The 16,677-nt window shown below is 37.4% G+C and overlaps 1 protein-coding gene across 1 annotated transcript in view; it reads left to right on the forward strand.

Moving 5' to 3' along the window:
* The window catches only part of ANKEF1 (ankyrin repeat and EF-hand domain containing 1), a 1,352,638-nt gene that overhangs the window by 792,498 nt on the left and 543,463 nt on the right, over positions 1-16,677 (forward strand). The window lies entirely within an intron of this gene.

Genomic DNA, 16,677 nt, shown 5'->3' on the forward strand with positions numbered 1-16,677 from the left:
GTTCAGAGCTGAAAGTGGTTTAATAACTGTCTTGGGCAAGGATAAATAAGAAAGGAAGGGGGGGATACCAAGGGTGACTTCCTTGAAGGCATGCAGCTTCAATGAAGAAAGACAGGAAGATATAAATAATGGGAGTAGCAAGTCTAGGAGAGGTGAAGAAAATGTAAGAGAAAGAAATAGTTTGAGTAATAGGAGTAAATGTCAATGTCTGTTAAGAAGTAGAGAGTAAAAACTGACCAGCAGGATGTCAGTGGAGGAGGGTTTACAGACTATAAGGCTACTGTTTACAAATTAGGACACTGAAGCACTTGCCTTCAAACTAGTCACTGTGCAGGCTAAAATACACACAGAAAAGACTGGATGCCTCTAACACTTACTTAAAGCACAAGAGCAGAGGTGGTACAGGGTTTGTTCAAAATAATGGTGGGTGGATTGAATGGACTCTGACTGCCTTTTGGGTCAGTGTGTTGTGTGTATGCTTTAAGGATGTTTCCAGTGAACTTAAAGCACAAGGGCAGAGGTGGTAGTGAGTTTGTTCAGAATAAATGGTGGGTGGATTTATTGGACTTGGACTGCCTTTTAGATGCGCCTGCTGTCTGTATACTTTAGGGATGTTTCCAGTGAACCCTGTAACTCCCATGCACCTTGCTAGAGAGAGGGAAAGGGAAGGAAGGAATACTATTTATGAACATGTTTAAAAAACAAAGAAAAATAAAACAATGGAAAAAATATAATCATATTATTGCGAAGATAATGTAAAATATGTAGACTTTAAATTTATTACAAAAATCTACCACACAGGTCAATTTATTTTTACTTCTGAAAAAGGGAGATGTACGGTGTGTCCTCTTTGTTTGCAATATTCTTGTCATGAGTATGTGGTGTGGTTTTCTGTATACTATTCAGCTTCAAAAATCACGTGTGATGAGGGGGGTGAGTGGTCAGAAATTGTATGAAAGGGTAAATCAAGCCAGAAAACTGGAGCATTGCTTCAACAATAGGGACATCCTGTGCAGGGGTAAATAAGGCTTAAAAATAGGAATGTTCATCTAAAACAGGGACAATGGAGAGGTCTTATGACAATGCTGCTGCACTGTGAAGCAGGACTGGAGAGGGGGTAAAGAAATAATTTGTGCTATGGTACATGGTGAGGAAGAGGTGATGTCAATAAGGTAATAACAGGGAATGGAGGAAGCCCTCAGATGGGCAGTGTGAACTATGGAAGGGGACATGTGTAGATAGTTTGTTTAACTTCTGAATTTGTAGACCTCAGGGACTATTATGAACAACTGAGGTGTGGGACTAATGTCTCCACATAGTTTTGCAGAGTGGATCCACCACTGGAAAGTAAAATGAGCAGCACTTGAGTAAGACAGTGCTTCCCTGCCATGTCATGGCATGAGAGATTTATGTGATTTATTAGATGATTGTGTTTATGATTTTAGTGGCTTTTGGTCTTGGATATATTCTTTCATGCATTAGAGTAGTGATAGATTCAATTTAGAAACATGTATGGTTGTAATGACAGCTCTACATTGAAATTCCACTGGAAAGGAAAGCCTTCATTTATATCCCACAGCATGCAATTTCATAGCTTTTCTGACATTCCAAAGAAAAATAGTCATAAAGTTTTAACCCCAGCATTACAACCTGTTTTCCAGAGCTACTGAACACTGTCTAAGATATTTATAAATGTTAATGCAACCAAAGAAGTTGTAATTCAATGATATTCAGTTCATTATTAACATGATTAGCAAACTTTACTTCTTCTGTATGTCAGCATTGTATTTACATACAATACAGATAATGTAATACTTTTAAAGAGTTGGAGTATTTTTTGTTTGCTTTCTTGTTTACTACTTGCTGGTTAGTCCATCAAAAAGTATTAAACTACTGATTTCCATCAAAAAATATTACACAGCTGATTTTATTTCTGTTTGATTCATCCTGTTAGACAATGAGTACTAGTTCTTTTCCTTGATGAAGAGGATTTTACTGTGGTATCTTTTCCTATTCTATAGATAATGGCAGCAATTTACCTGAGTTTTGCATCCATAAAGAAGAGTAAGCATGATTAGCAGATTGTATACCTGAACATCCATGGGCATTGGTTTTATCTATAATGGTCAATGAAGATACACTACAATGGCTTTCAAAAGGAAACACTGGTGCACTAGATCTTACAGTATAGGCAGAGATGGTTACTGAGGTAGAAGAAATGCTCAGCTGTTTCTAGGTTCTATCTTTTGTTAGTCAGTTGTGGCTTTCATTCTGCAAAGTCTTCATCAGATCGACAAACAACCTGTGTCTTCTTAATATTAAAACAAGTTATGTACTTTGGTAAGGTTCTGTAAATAGACAAAATGAACAGTGCTGGTTTCTTAAAAATGATACCACTGGTAGGGTGGCAGATAACAATGATAAATACCTTTGATCTTTATGTACAACACTGAAGAAGCTTCTATCCTTTCTTTGTTTTGTAGCTGTCCCAGTATTAGATATATGTTCTGCATTAGATCACTGTTGCAGTAGCGTAAACTATGCGGGATGTCCTACCAAGGACTGGATCAAATTGTCAGCTTCCAAAGCTTTAGGACACATTCAACATTCTCTAGCCACTGTACAGCATGAGGAGAACAGCATAAAAAACAGTGGCTAGGACGGCAGAGCCTCAGAACTTTCTTGTTGCCAACAGTCAGACAGCATTTCTGAAGGCTGGGTAGATAACTACCCTGTTGGGGAAGATATTCCACAACCATATAATTTTGATGCAACCTGTAATGATTCTGTGAATACTTAAAGAGTACTGACTTTTATTACTACAGTTTATGTGAATGTCTTTGAAATGGTTTACTACTCTTCTCATTTATTTGCTTATGCTTTCCTGTTGACAAATCATTTTTAATTAACTGTTTCTGTGAGGTAAGCTTTTATGTTTTAGTCGGAATTGATAACTAGGGGCTACATGTTCATCATTTGATCAATGCTGCAGTGGCCTAAGCTATATGGGCTGTATCCTGTCTCATATATAATGACTGGCCAGATTCCAGAATTTAATGGCACCTTCAACATGCCTAGACTATTGGAAGATCAGGCAGAACAGGGAGAAAATCAATGGTCTGATAATCATACCCTTCAGAGCTTATCTGCCACCAAAAAGTACACCTCTTGCATGCTTTTGAGGGCCAATGATCAGCTAGCATTTCTCAACTGCTGAGCAGGTAAATTCCCTTCACTTGTAAAAGCTCCTTTAATTTTTATGACTGAATCAATACCTTTTCTTTTTCATTTGTTTAGTTTTTACTAGGTTTTTATGTTTTTGGGACTGTCACTTGACATTTCTGTCAGTTGATGCAGTGAGGTTCTTTTTTACTATTTTAGACTAAACTGTTGATGTTATGTTGTCCCTATCTCACCTTCCTTCTTGTTGGTTGGGTTCAGAGCCAATCCTCGGCTCTGACTTGGCCATATTGTAAAGCTCGAGAGCTTCCACTGGCTCGAGGCTAGACCCTATCCCATCATACCTAGTGCTAGTTACCCAGATCTCATTTGCCGCTGGAAGCTACGAGATTGCTGGATACTAGCTCAGACTAAGTTTTTGATTTTTTTTTATATTCTGTATTTAAATCTTAATATTTTTCAGGAATCTTTCTGTAGATTAGTAGTATTTGTTTAGGATCCCTCTCTCCATTTTCTAGTTATTATTGTTGTTGTTTAGGCCGTTGTTTTTCTTTCAGGCCTACCCCCCATTTTGAATCAATTTTTTCTTAGAGGATTTCCCCTTGCTCTTTGCCTGTTTCAGTTAGAGGGCTTCCCCTTATTCCCTACTTTCTTCTTTTTTGATAAGGAGTTAGCTGTTTAAGTTAGAGGCTCTCCTCGGTTGGGGGAGTTTTCGTTTAACTTGGAGGCTCTCTCCTTCCATTACCTTCCGTTTTTTGTTGTTTAAAAAAAAAGTTAGATATAGTGTTGTTGTGGTTATTATAGAGTTGTAGACTTCCTGTTCTTGATATCTATAACTTCAGTGTATTGTGACTGTAGTGTATTGTGCTTATTGCTGTTTGTGATAATGTCCAAAGAAGCACCCAAAGAATCCAAACCTTCTGGATTCAAGAAGTGTGACTCATGCTCCCAAAAAATGTTCCTGACTGACGGACATGCGAGTTGTGTTTATTGTCTGGGAGCCATGCACATGCAGGACTTGTGTTCTATTTGTCATGCTTTCAGCGCTAGAGTCCTGTAGGACTGCAAATCAAGCTTATTCTGAGAGGTTTGCTGAAAGGGCCCTTTGACACTCCAGTTGAAGGGAATCAGGCTAGTAAACCAGGAAAATCCCCCAAACCCACATCTCCATCAGTTCCGACCTCGGAGACATCAAGACACAGAGAAAAATCTTCCAGTTTGTCGGATCCAAAACCTCTTGGGTCTGACAAGACCTTATGTCCTGCAGTTCCATCAGTGTCCTCAGAACCATCTAGGAGTTACAAAAGGACTAGATCGCCTTCTTTGGAAGTGGTGCGGTCCACTCCACAGTCACCACTTCTACAGTCTGTATTGGGCAGTCACCGGTCATCCACCCACTCCTCTCAATTGTCCAGGAGCCTTTCAGATGATGATGTGGAGAGGGTGGTGAATAGCCTTCTCAAGACACCGGCTGTCACCAAAATCTTATCGAGTCCAGCCCATATGGATGTGGAGCCGACTACTCTACCCCCCCGGATCATCTATTCCTCCTTCAACTCACCTGAGCTCGGAGCCAGAGTGCATGGAAGTCAGAGCCATCGGTTCTGAAAACCTCTGGTCTCTCGGTTCTGACATCTGCTCAGATCTCCTCGATACCCCCTTCTATCGGTGGATCTGTGAGCCGACACTCCCTCAGCTCTGAGGGAGGGAGTGGCATTGGACCCTTGCCCGACCACACTCTCTCTCTTGGAGCTTCGGTGTTGGTGAGCTGGGCTCCCACATCGGTCTCAGAGCCATCGCCCTTGCTGTGGGAGAGGTCTCTCAACTCTTTGGAGACAGAAACCCTCTCAAGCCAGGAACATGGTATCTTTGAGGTGATGAGGAGTGTGCTGTCCTCTCAGACAGCTCCTCCCTTGGCTTCAGCTACTCCATCCCCTATGGAGCCAGTGTCTTCCCTCTCACCACCCCTCCATTCTAAGCGTAGGAAACCAGTGCCCCAGGATGCCCCATTGGTGACCCCCCCTTTTATGAAACCTCCCCAGAGCTCCCCCTAAGGAGGTCCCTCGGAAGTGGACATGTAAGAGGAAGCATGTGAACTCCCCTTAGTCTCTGACATTGGACACGGACTTGGAGGACTCAGGAGAGTCCCCATGGTTCCCCTCTAAGGATGTCTCATTCTCGGAAATCTGGAAATCTTCAAGCAGAGGGGTGAGTGGAAGTCCCTTTCCTCTTCTGAGGATGAGTCCATGTACCTGGATGCATTCGGTTCCCGACCCTCAACCTCTTGGGTGTCTCCGCCCTTTGAACTACTGCTAGGGGTAGTAAGTCGAAAGGCGTGGAGCTCTCTGGAATCAGCGGAACCAGTTCTGCGGTGGCTCAGTAAATTCATAACAGCACCAGATGACAAAACATTCTTAACCAAGGGTGTGCCAGTTGATGCCATGGTGGTGGCGGTGGCCACTAAGAAGGAATTAGCAGAGACTTCTACATATGTCCATTGGCCGAACAAAGAGTCCCATACAATGGACAGATATGGGAAGTGTGTCTTTACTCTCAGGTCACTGAATTATCTATCCCATTTCACCCATCTTCAGAGGGATCTCCTGAAAGAGCTAGGAGATACCTTACAGGATCCTACAGCTGTGGGAGCTGCAGATAAAACTTCTTCTCAGCTTGCAACCTTATCTTCAGTAGTTAACTCCTTCATGTGGCTTATCTCCTATGCAGCCAGTGGAGCGAGCTGGGCTGCAGGCACAGGAGTCGCCTTACAGAGACATTCCTGGATGCACCTTTGTCAATTTGCAGAGCCGTTCAAGTCCTCCTTTACCAATGCCCCCTTTGATGACACATCATTGTTTGGGCCTAAGGTAAAAGAGACTCTAACCAGGTGCGAGCAGGATGGCAAGACTCTCTCTGCTGTGGGGGTATGTTTTTCTGCTCCTTCTAGACCTTATCCTAAAGGTCAAAAAGGCGGAAAAATGTAGTTCCGGAAATTCCAGGGAGCTTTACCTGATGCATGTGGTGAATTTTCTCCCTGGGGCAGAGGGGGGAATAATAATGGGAGATGCCACCCTAGCGGCAGAGGGGGTCCGCAGAGTCAGGTGACAGAGATGCGTTCTCTGGTAGGCCCTTACAGTGCTCCTGAAAGGGGGCCCGCCTGTCCACTTCTGGAGGCATTCGGGAGAAGATTGTCACTATACCCAGAAGCCTGGCAAAATATCACAGAAGACACATGGGTACAGTCGATAATATCCAGGGGATACAGTATTCCTTACTCCATGCCACCTCTTCCCCAAAAACAAAAATTCATCCCAGATGTGCTACCCAGTCTAAGGGAACAAGCAACTGTAGAAGTTCAAAAATTGCTAAGAAAAAGAGTCATCCAAGAAGTCCCCACAGACCAAAATGGATCCGGAACTTACTCAAGGTTCTTTTAAGTACCAAAGAAAACAGGGGACTGGAGGCCCATTTTGGACCTCAGCAGACTCAAGTCTGTCAAAAAGACAAAGTTCTGGATGGTGACACTGCAGTCCATACTTTCCTTTTTGGGAAAGGACAATTGGATGTGCTCCATTGATCTCCAGGATGCATACTACCATATCAAGATGGACAGGCGATCCAGGAGATTTCTATGCTTCCGGCTGGGAGCCAGTCCCTACCAGTTCAGAGCTCTGCCCTTTGGGCTCACCACAGCCCCCAGGGTGTTCACCAAATGCATGGCAGTAGTCAAGGCTCATCTGAGGTGTCTAGGATTCTGGGTGTTTCCATATCTAGACTGGCTCCTTACCGCCACCACTGAGCATTGACTAACTGAGACAAGGGCCACCACAATATGTCTCTGCTCTCAGCTAGGCATCACTATAAACTACGAAAAGTCTGCCTTGTTGCCCTGTCAATATATTACATTTATAGGCGCAGATCTAGACACCAAAGACATGATAGCAAAATTGCCTCAGAAAAGGGTGTCGACCATTTGACACTGAGTTGTAACTTTAACCGGGAAGAAAAAAACTCAAGCAAGATTTGTTCTGAAAGTCCTGGGCTCAGTGGCAGCAGCAATAACACTAGTTCCCTTTGTGCATTTCCACATCAGGTTATTGCAGTGGCTCCTGTTTGCTCAATGGTCCATGCAAGATCTACTCATGTCCCACAAAATTCTCATCACAGAGACCTGCAAGAAGAACCTAATGTGGTGGCTTCAATCCACCCAGCTGAAGATAGGCAGACTGTTAGTCCTCCCCCAATCAGTGGCCACAGTGACCACGGATGCTTCCCAGATATGGTGAGTATATAACTTCTTTTTTTATTCAAGTTTACTCTATTTTTATTGATGTTGTTGTTTGTCTTTCAGCTTTTAGGGGTCGCCACAGCGGAACTCCGGTCCGCTAATTATTGGCAATAGATAATAGCTTTAAAATCCTATTCTAGGGGCTATTCTAGGGGCTGAGGTAATTGTTTTTTGTTTTTTTTTTTGTTTGCCATTGTGTATTTCTTTGTGAAAACACTATTTTTATTTATATTTACCTTTTACCGACTATTGCTGACATCACTTACTGCTTCAGGCTTGTTTTTTAACTTAACCACAGAACACCTTACTGGTTCTTTAATTCTCCCTTCCACCAGTCACAAGAAGAAGAAACTTTCAAGACAGCCTTAGCAGATTCAGCAGACAGATTTCTTACATCGTTCATAGAAGGGAAACCCAGCATTGGCAATTTTGGGTACGTCAGCCCACACATCTTCTTCCTTGATTTCCTCAGCTGCTGTCCCTTTAGCCACCATGACCATAATTTAGATAAGCCCTCTGGCTGTTGGAATGTCCCTTGTGGGTATGGGAAAACCACTCTTGCTGCTTTTGGGGGAAGGAGCAGGAGATGCTTCTCTGAGTAGCCAGACTAAGATTCATACTCCCTGGTGTGCTGTTCCTGACATGAGTCAGTCTGTGTTTATGGACATTCCTATTAAAAAGAAGCAGAAACTTAAACATTTATCTTCCTCTGTCTCTGTTATCCTAGAGAGGATGATTTCTTTGGCTTAGCTCAGGGTTTAGTTCAGGCTCTTAACCTTTCACATTCTATTTTTTCTGGAAAAAGAACAATAAATTGTTTTGGGCCCAAAGATTCCCAGTATCATGAAAAAACAATTGAACTGGTAGGAACAAATTCTGTTGTTTCTCCTCAGGCAACAGGCTGATTCTAAGGAGATAATTTCTTCAGAGTTTCCCCATGAAGAGTTTTCTTTTTTTCTGAAACTATCTGTAGTATGAATAAGTATTTTCAGTGGGAACAAAAATGACATTCCAGTTTCTTTGAAAAAATATTACCACTTGTTACAACTGAAATTTCCTCAGCCTACTGCTGTTCCTCATGTGCTTTCTTTGGAAGATATTTTTATTGCAGTCTGCAACATGCCGGCCAACCAGCCTGAAGTGCCTATGAAGGCAAATACACTTTATAATGTTCCTCAAGCTTTACAGATGCATTTTTATCCCAATTTTGACAGTGTAGTGATTCCCCTATCAAATTATTCTGCAGCTAAAGATTTAGCTAATGCTCAACCCTGCACTTCTGACAAGGATGGGAAAGCTTTTGATAGCTTTGGGGAAATAGTGTACTCTTCTTAACTCTTATTTTTGAAAATTCTTAATTGTCAAGCTTACATGCTAAAGCTTTTGCTTGCTTCTTTTGAGAATATGAGAAATACAATTGCCAACTTTCTTTTATCTGAGGGTAAATCTCTAAATTAATTTATTGCTTCTGGTTCTGAAGTCACCAAGCATTCTTTGAAGTATGCTTATGACTCAGATGATACCTCATTTAGAGCAGCTGCTACTAGGTTTGTTACGAGATGATATGTATGTTTACATTCTCAGAATTTGCTTGAAGATACAAAAACTGAAAATTTGAATTATTTCCTTGATAGGGAGGTTGTATTTTGACAATCTACTACTGAGGTCCTCAAAAAAGTAATAAGAGAGGAAAGCAAATTCAAAGGGTGATAGATATTTCTATCTCCATTTTCCAATTTTGTTAAAATGTCCACACCTAATTCAGAATACTTTTATTAAAAATCAAAAAAATCAGTCTCAGCAAACTTCAGGCAAGCAGATGTTAAAAACACAGTGGCAAGGGGCTCAGAAATAAACGGGGAGCCTCCAAGAAACAAGGACAAACCAATAAGCTAGAATGACTATCAACAAATGTTAACTTTCTCCCCTTCCCACCCTGGTAATTCTTTAATTCTCTCCCAAAATCTGATTCTCCACATTCTTCTTTCCTTTCAGATAATCTCAATCAAATGGGTTCCAAGGCTTATCCAACAGGGTTATTGATGGCAATGGTAGTCCTTACCTCCTTTTCTAGACTTTCCTGCTTGTCCAACATATCAGACTTCCTTATTTCCTCATCCCTCAACATCTGCTGAATATAGGGGTAATAAAACCTATTCATCTTTTTTTTCAATAGGGAAAGGGGTGCATTTAGTTTGTGTTTTTGGTACCAAAGTAAAAGAAAGAGTTTTCATGGAGAACAGTCCTAGATCTTTAATTTCTTTACCAGTTTGTGAGAGTTCCACAGTTCAAACCGATATTCCTTCACAAAATGTTACCCCTTATTCCTCTGCTTATTTTCCTCTGTTTATTTTTAAAGTCTAGATTTAAAGGATGCTTATCATCGCATCCCTGTATCAATATATATCAGAGTCTTTTAAGGTTTTCTGTGCCTGGATTACACTTACATTACCCTTTGGGTTAACCTATGAACTAAGGATGTTTACAAATTGTTTAATACAAATGATAGCCTATGGTAGACTGCAAGGTATTCACAGTTTTCCTTATTTAGATGACTTGCTTATCTTTCACTGGGTAAGAGATCTCCTTCACAGTCTGGGTTTCCAGGAGAACATTCAGACATTTTGTCTTATGCCATCCCACAGAATTGTATTCCTGGTATGTCTACTGGATTCAGCAGACAAATATATTTTCTTTCACAGGAAAAAGTATATCTGTATTCCTGATTTTTTACTCAGTCGAAGACTTCAGCAAGGGAATTTCTCAGGCTTATAGGATTCATGGCAACTATGATTCTCATGATTCCTTTAGCTAGACTCCACATGAGAACGATTCAGTGGTATCTAAAATCTGTATGGCCCCCAAGATTTTGAAACAATGTTTCATACCATGTAGGTTTAGGCTATTTATTGTATGACACATTTTCTGATTTTAGAACAGATACATGTGTGTTTTTTTATTCTACAAAGTGATTTATATGAGATGCATTTTTAGCTGCATCATGCATTTTGATTAGCACAAAAAGTTTTTCTTTTCTTTCAGCTCATTAAGTTTAAGTGGGGTGTGACCAGTTTTGACTCTGATGTATATAAATTGCTTTGCATGCAGTTTTTAGTTGTCTGCAGAAGTCTGGTTATATATATCAGACGAAAGCGCTTACTTCATTTCATGTTTTAAATAAATTTTCGTGTTTGGATCAATTGATTTCAGCCTATGTTACTTTGTGTGAAGGTTGGAAACAAACTCTCTGTTATGTTTAGTAAACATCTTTCTGTGTTAGCAGGATAACACTATGTTAGCATAACAACATAAAAGCCTTGATATGATATAAGCCTGAGAATTTGAAATAATTGGTAAAATAAATATAATTAAAGTGATTTTCTCGCTTTAGTGAAGCTAATATTATATACATCGTTAGTACCATCTTTATCTGTTTCAAGGTTGTAGAGATCCAGAATCTATTATTTCAAGCAGTGGGTGTCAGAAGATCAGCCCTGGGTGAGCTGCCAAAAACACACACACACACACACACACACACACACACATACTCACACCCACATACATGCACACATACTCACACACACATACAGATCTCAGGCATAGTAAAGAGGAATTAGCTCAGAAGGGGTGTAGCATTATGTCATTCACCAGTATTTAGTACTTGAAGTAATACAATCCACAGCTACTGGGTTGAACAAAACAATGCCATTTTATTTTGTGTCATAAAATATCAAACCATAAAAAATGTTCCTCACCATATTTGATTTTGAAAAAAAAAAAAACATAATGCAATTGCATTACCATTATAAATTGCTGAACTTGCTTCAAAGATGAAAAGTCCTTGTCTTAATGTTAAGACAATTTTATATGTTCTTCTGCCCTATCTGTTTTGATTTCCTTTTTTAAAGCATATGACATTTCCTTCTACAAGTACAGCTGAAGTGTTTTAATTCTTCCCTTGAGGTATATATCCTAATGGGGTCTTTCCCTACTTTGCACTCAGAAACTTCCAAGTACTTTTATTTATTTATCCTTTGTTGACCAGGTTAATGATCTCTTTTCAGGTTCCCTTACTTGCTGCCACACTCATGGTTCATATGTCAGATGAGTGCATGTGCGTGCGTGCGTGTGTGTGTGTGTGTGTGTGTGTGTGTGTGTGTGTGTATGGTCCATTCTCAGTGCAGTGGTGGTTGGGAGAACAATGCAGTATGGCAGATAGGGAGCAAGGAGCTGAGGTGAATGCCAGTTCCAGAGAAGAAAACAAAACTGAGGTAGAGAGGATATTGAAAGATGTTACGCTGGATTTGGAGGATTTATTGCAGAAGGAGCTGTTCTGTAGTTTGAAGGAAGATGAGTGATCACAAGTTGGAGTTATGGTTACAACCCTCCAATCAGGAAGGTTGTGGGATGATATATTGGTTAATATGCTTGAAGAAAACAAGCTGGAGCGTGGAAATGATTTATCATGGGGAGAAGCAATGGAAAAGATTCAGAAGGATGAGGCAGAATAAATTAGAAAGTCATTTGTAGAAGTAGTGAAGGAGAAGAAAGAAGAGAAAAAGGAAAATATAAGAACAGAGGAATTGGGAAGAAAGACGTTTGTAGTACGAATATAGAGTAAAAAAGAGCAGGAGTTGGACAGGTGTGAAATATGGGACACAGTGATCATTCCTTTAGGAATAAAGGCTTAAGAGGTAAGAGCTTTTGTTTTGACAAAAAAGAGACATATTGTGACATTTTCTTTGAAACTGCTGCAGGACTAGAGATTTTTTTTGAGAAACTATGAAAAAAAAAGATCTGTACCCATAGAATAGATATATTGATAAAGACTTTTTATCGTGAAACACAAAAGAAAGTGAACATTCAGATTTTAATAGAGACTGATAGACTGTTAAAACATTTATTACTGAATTTCTTTAAACAAGTTAAAAACATTTCAAAAGGATTGGATAATAGGGGATTATGGACTGGTGGATGGGTTTGTAATGTAATATTGAAAATATAAAATGACAAACTTATTCATATTCCTAGTACGATTAATTTGGAAGGAAATAGAGTTATGTTAAGATACTGAGGACAACCAAAAATATATTTCTGTGGGAAAGAAGATCATTTTGTGGGTAATTCTTTTAAAAATAAATGTTTTGTATGTGTAGGTTATGGTCATGATGCAGAAAGATGTTAAATGGAATGCTATAAATGTAAACAGACAGGGCATTTATGGGGAGATTGTGAAAAAGAACAAAATGAAACGTTATGTATAAAAGGAAATGTAAGTGACAATGAAAATAATAAGAAATCAAAATTACAAGAAGATGAACAGACAGAACATTGAACAAAAATTAATAATGAAATACAAGAGACAGAAACAAAAGGAAAGAAGGTGAATTAGAACTTGAGTCAAACATTAGAGACAAGAGCGATGCTGATTGGAAAGTAGAACAGAAAAATTCTGTTGGAAAAAGTGTGAAGAATAGGAAAAGAAAAATTCAAGGTTTTTGAGTTAAAGCGAAAAAGAAAAGAAATATATAAAAATTAATAATTTCATATAGAATAAGGAGAAGAGGAGCAAATAATCTTAGAATTCTAGATGTTAATGTGAGTAGTATAAAACATTTAGTAAGAAGGATTGGGATATTGGAATGGTGTAATAAATGTGAAGTAGATATTAAAATATTGGAAAGTGTTAGAAGTTTAACAAAGGAAGAAAGATTACAAACAGAAAACCTATGGAGAGGTGGCATAATTTGGAATTTGGGAGAAGAGACTTGTTCAGGAATAACAATATTATATAATACAACAATTTTGATATTAGAATTTAGTTTAGCTTAGGCTGATTACTTGTAGTAGATTGAAGATGGGAAAATAGAGTATATAGAATTATAGTGGTATATGCTTATGTATTATATAAAGAGAGAGAAAAGTTGTTTAGAGAGATACTTGATTACATAAATGTTGATATAGAGATTATAATTACAGAGGATTTTAATTGTGAGGGATACAAAGAAAAAAGATAGATCAGACAAGACAGCAGCAAGAGAGAGATTATGAAATGTAAAAAAAATTGGTATTAGGCAATATCAATACAAGTACATTTAGGAAAGAAAATGTTAAGCCACAGATTATTTTTAGTATCTCAAAGTACAAAGATAGTTATAGAAGAAACAGTGCAAACAAGCTTTTCAGACCCTATGGCAAAATGGATAGAAATTGAAGAAAATAAAGAACATATACAATTGTGAAAGGAATTAAAAGGATAAATGAGAAAGTATGGAATGAAAAAGGAAAATGAAATATATGTCAGCTATGCAAATATCATATTACTATGAGAAATTGTTATAACTGGACAGAATGGTGGTTAGTATTTAATTAAAAATATAAACTAGATTATTTACAATGGGGATGTGGATTAAGACAAAAAGAAAAACAAGAATATATGAAATACAGGGTTTCTATTGAATTGTCGACAGCTTAGGTTGTTGAATGCTTAATCATTGACACCTAAGTGTTGAACGCTTACAATAGTGAATGGCCACATCATTGAATTCTTTCCTCGGGAAAGAATTTGCATGGCCATTATCAGCAATTTGCCCTTTCCCCAATGTAGAGCGATCTTGGAGTTGGTATATTTAGTTAGGGGGTGTGGGGAGGCCAAGCCCCCCACTATGTTTGGGTGTGTTTGTTTATTTTGTTTACGGACGGCTATCCAAATTCTTTCCTGAGGAAAGAATTTGATGATGTGGCTGTTCGCTATTGTTAGCTTTCGACACCTAGATGTCGAAATTTTAGGATTCAACAACCTAAGCTGTTGATGTTATGATATAGACACAAAATACAGAATAAAGCATTAGAAAGTTTGGAAAAAATGAGAATGTATATTATGTAAAAGATGACAAGACATATAAAATAAATCAAGAGAAAAGAAAGTGACTGTACAAACAAAGATATTTTTTGCAAGGAAAAAGGGAAGAAGTTTTTCCTTATTTAAGCAAAATGGTAAAAAGAAGGAAGTGGCCTAATGAGGAAAATGAAAAATGGGAAGTAGAAAAGCAACCAAACAGAATTATGAAAATTATAGTATAGTATGTTAAAGAAATGTTGAGGAAAAGAGAGTTAAAAATGAATATGACTGGAATGTTAAGCAATTTACTAAAGAAATAAATAAAGACACTGATAAACAAATTAGCACAACAGAATTAGACATGGTAATAAAGAAAATAAATCTTAATTCTGCAGCAGGTTTACATGGTACATGAGTTATAGCTAATGTATAAGGATTTGGAATTATGGCAAAAATAAATTTTGATGAGTATATTTATGGTTAAAAGATGGTATTTGTTATACACAGATATGTAATGGTATTATGAAATTTATATGGAAGAAAGGAAATAAGGTAGAAATGACAAAGTGGAGACCAGTTGTATTAAATAATACTGATTATAAAATATTTAAGAAAATAATACAAATAAGAGTAGAAAATAAGAGACATAAAGAGCTAGAGGATAGTATTTATGGAATTAAATGAAAAGGATGTCATAAAGTATTAATGATTGTTAGAGAAATGATAGATGATATTCAAAAAGAAAGTGTTGAAGCAAAAGTATTCATGGGGGATATAAATAAAGCATTTGATATGATAGGTCATGATATATTATGGAAAATAATGGAAGGCTATATAGCCAAACAAATGCAGAATTAATTAAGTCAGTGTATAGAAACAGTAAAATTAGAGTCCTGATAAATGGTTGGTTAAGCGATGAGATAAAGCTAAAGGGGTTTAAAACAATGATGTCTAATGAGTAATATTTTATTTGTGATACTTATGAATTGTATAGTAAAACAATAAATGAAAAAAATGAAAAAAATGAAAAAGGCATGGTATATACAAAGCAATGGCATTGAATATCCAGATATTATGTCCTACGCAGATGATATAATTCTTATGACTAAGGGAAGTAAAATGATGGAACAAGTAATTTTCAGTATAAATAATTGCTTACAAAATGTAGGAATTTCATTAAACAGAGAAAATAAAACAAAGGATTTGGATCAGAAGAGAAGTGGAAAGGAATTAAATTTGGAATAAAAGAAATATTGGTTCTAGGAATAAAATTCAGCACATTGATTGTGGTTAAGGAACAATGGTTGAAAATTTTAAAAGAATTAAGAGATATTGGTATTATATGGAGTAGCTATAGATTATCATATAGGGAACATTACACTTGCTAAACTCTATATTGATGGGAAAATAGCATATATGGCAAGCATATATATGATGCCAAGAGACCTGGAAAAGTAGTTTATTGGATTAATGCTCAGATTCATTTGGTGATCTAGATAAAATCCAGGGAAGAGAGGAGTATTGTATATGGTGATTTGGGTTTATTGAATCTTATTGTCATTAAATTTGTATAAGGTGCTAAAATGAATAAATGGAAAAGAAGGGAATTTGGTGACAAGATTGTTTAATATAAAATATGATAGAGAATTGAATTTAATAAAACTGTCTAAGAGAGAAAGAGAGAGAGAGAGAATGGAGAAGGAAAGAAATAAAGATGTATCAAAAATATATAAAACCGTGGAAGTTAAGCATAAAACAGTAGAAGAAACCAGGAAATTGTGGTACAAAAACATAATGATAGAAAATTATTGCATAAACCCATGGAAGCATTTGACAGAAAAAAATAAAAGCTATAAAACAAAGAAATAAATGTATGAAAAATGTGGAATGTCAGGATTTTTATGGTGACTACAAATTAATATTTTGCCAATGAAGGGAATATGCCTTCTGAAAAATAAATGAAAGGGTGTACCTTTTTTGTAATGAATTAGAAACTACAGAACATGTTTTTTGACATGTAAAAGAGTAAACAAATTATGGGAAAAATAACAGAGAAAATATTTTGAATAAAATACAAGATTATAAACAGATAAATATGGATATGCTTGAATATGGATTTTTATGATTGTGTAAGTAAGAACAATGTTAAAGATCTAGATAAGAAATTGTTTTGTGTTATTTGGAATGAAAGACTGAATGAGATTATGTTTAATGGAAATTGGATAATACCAAATATAGCTTGAAAAAATAAATGGTGGTTGTGGAAAAAAGAGCGGGGATCCAGATGTATATGATATGGACATTTTGATAAGGATGAAGGTATGGGAACCTGATGTAAATCTTGGTAAATATGTGAATATGTTAATTT

This window comes from Protopterus annectens, chromosome 1.part2, assembly GCF_019279795.1.
Source record: "Protopterus annectens isolate FY-2018-M chromosome 1.part2, PAN1.0, whole genome shotgun sequence".
NCBI lineage: Eukaryota > Metazoa > Chordata > Ceratodontiformes > Protopteridae > Protopterus > Protopterus annectens.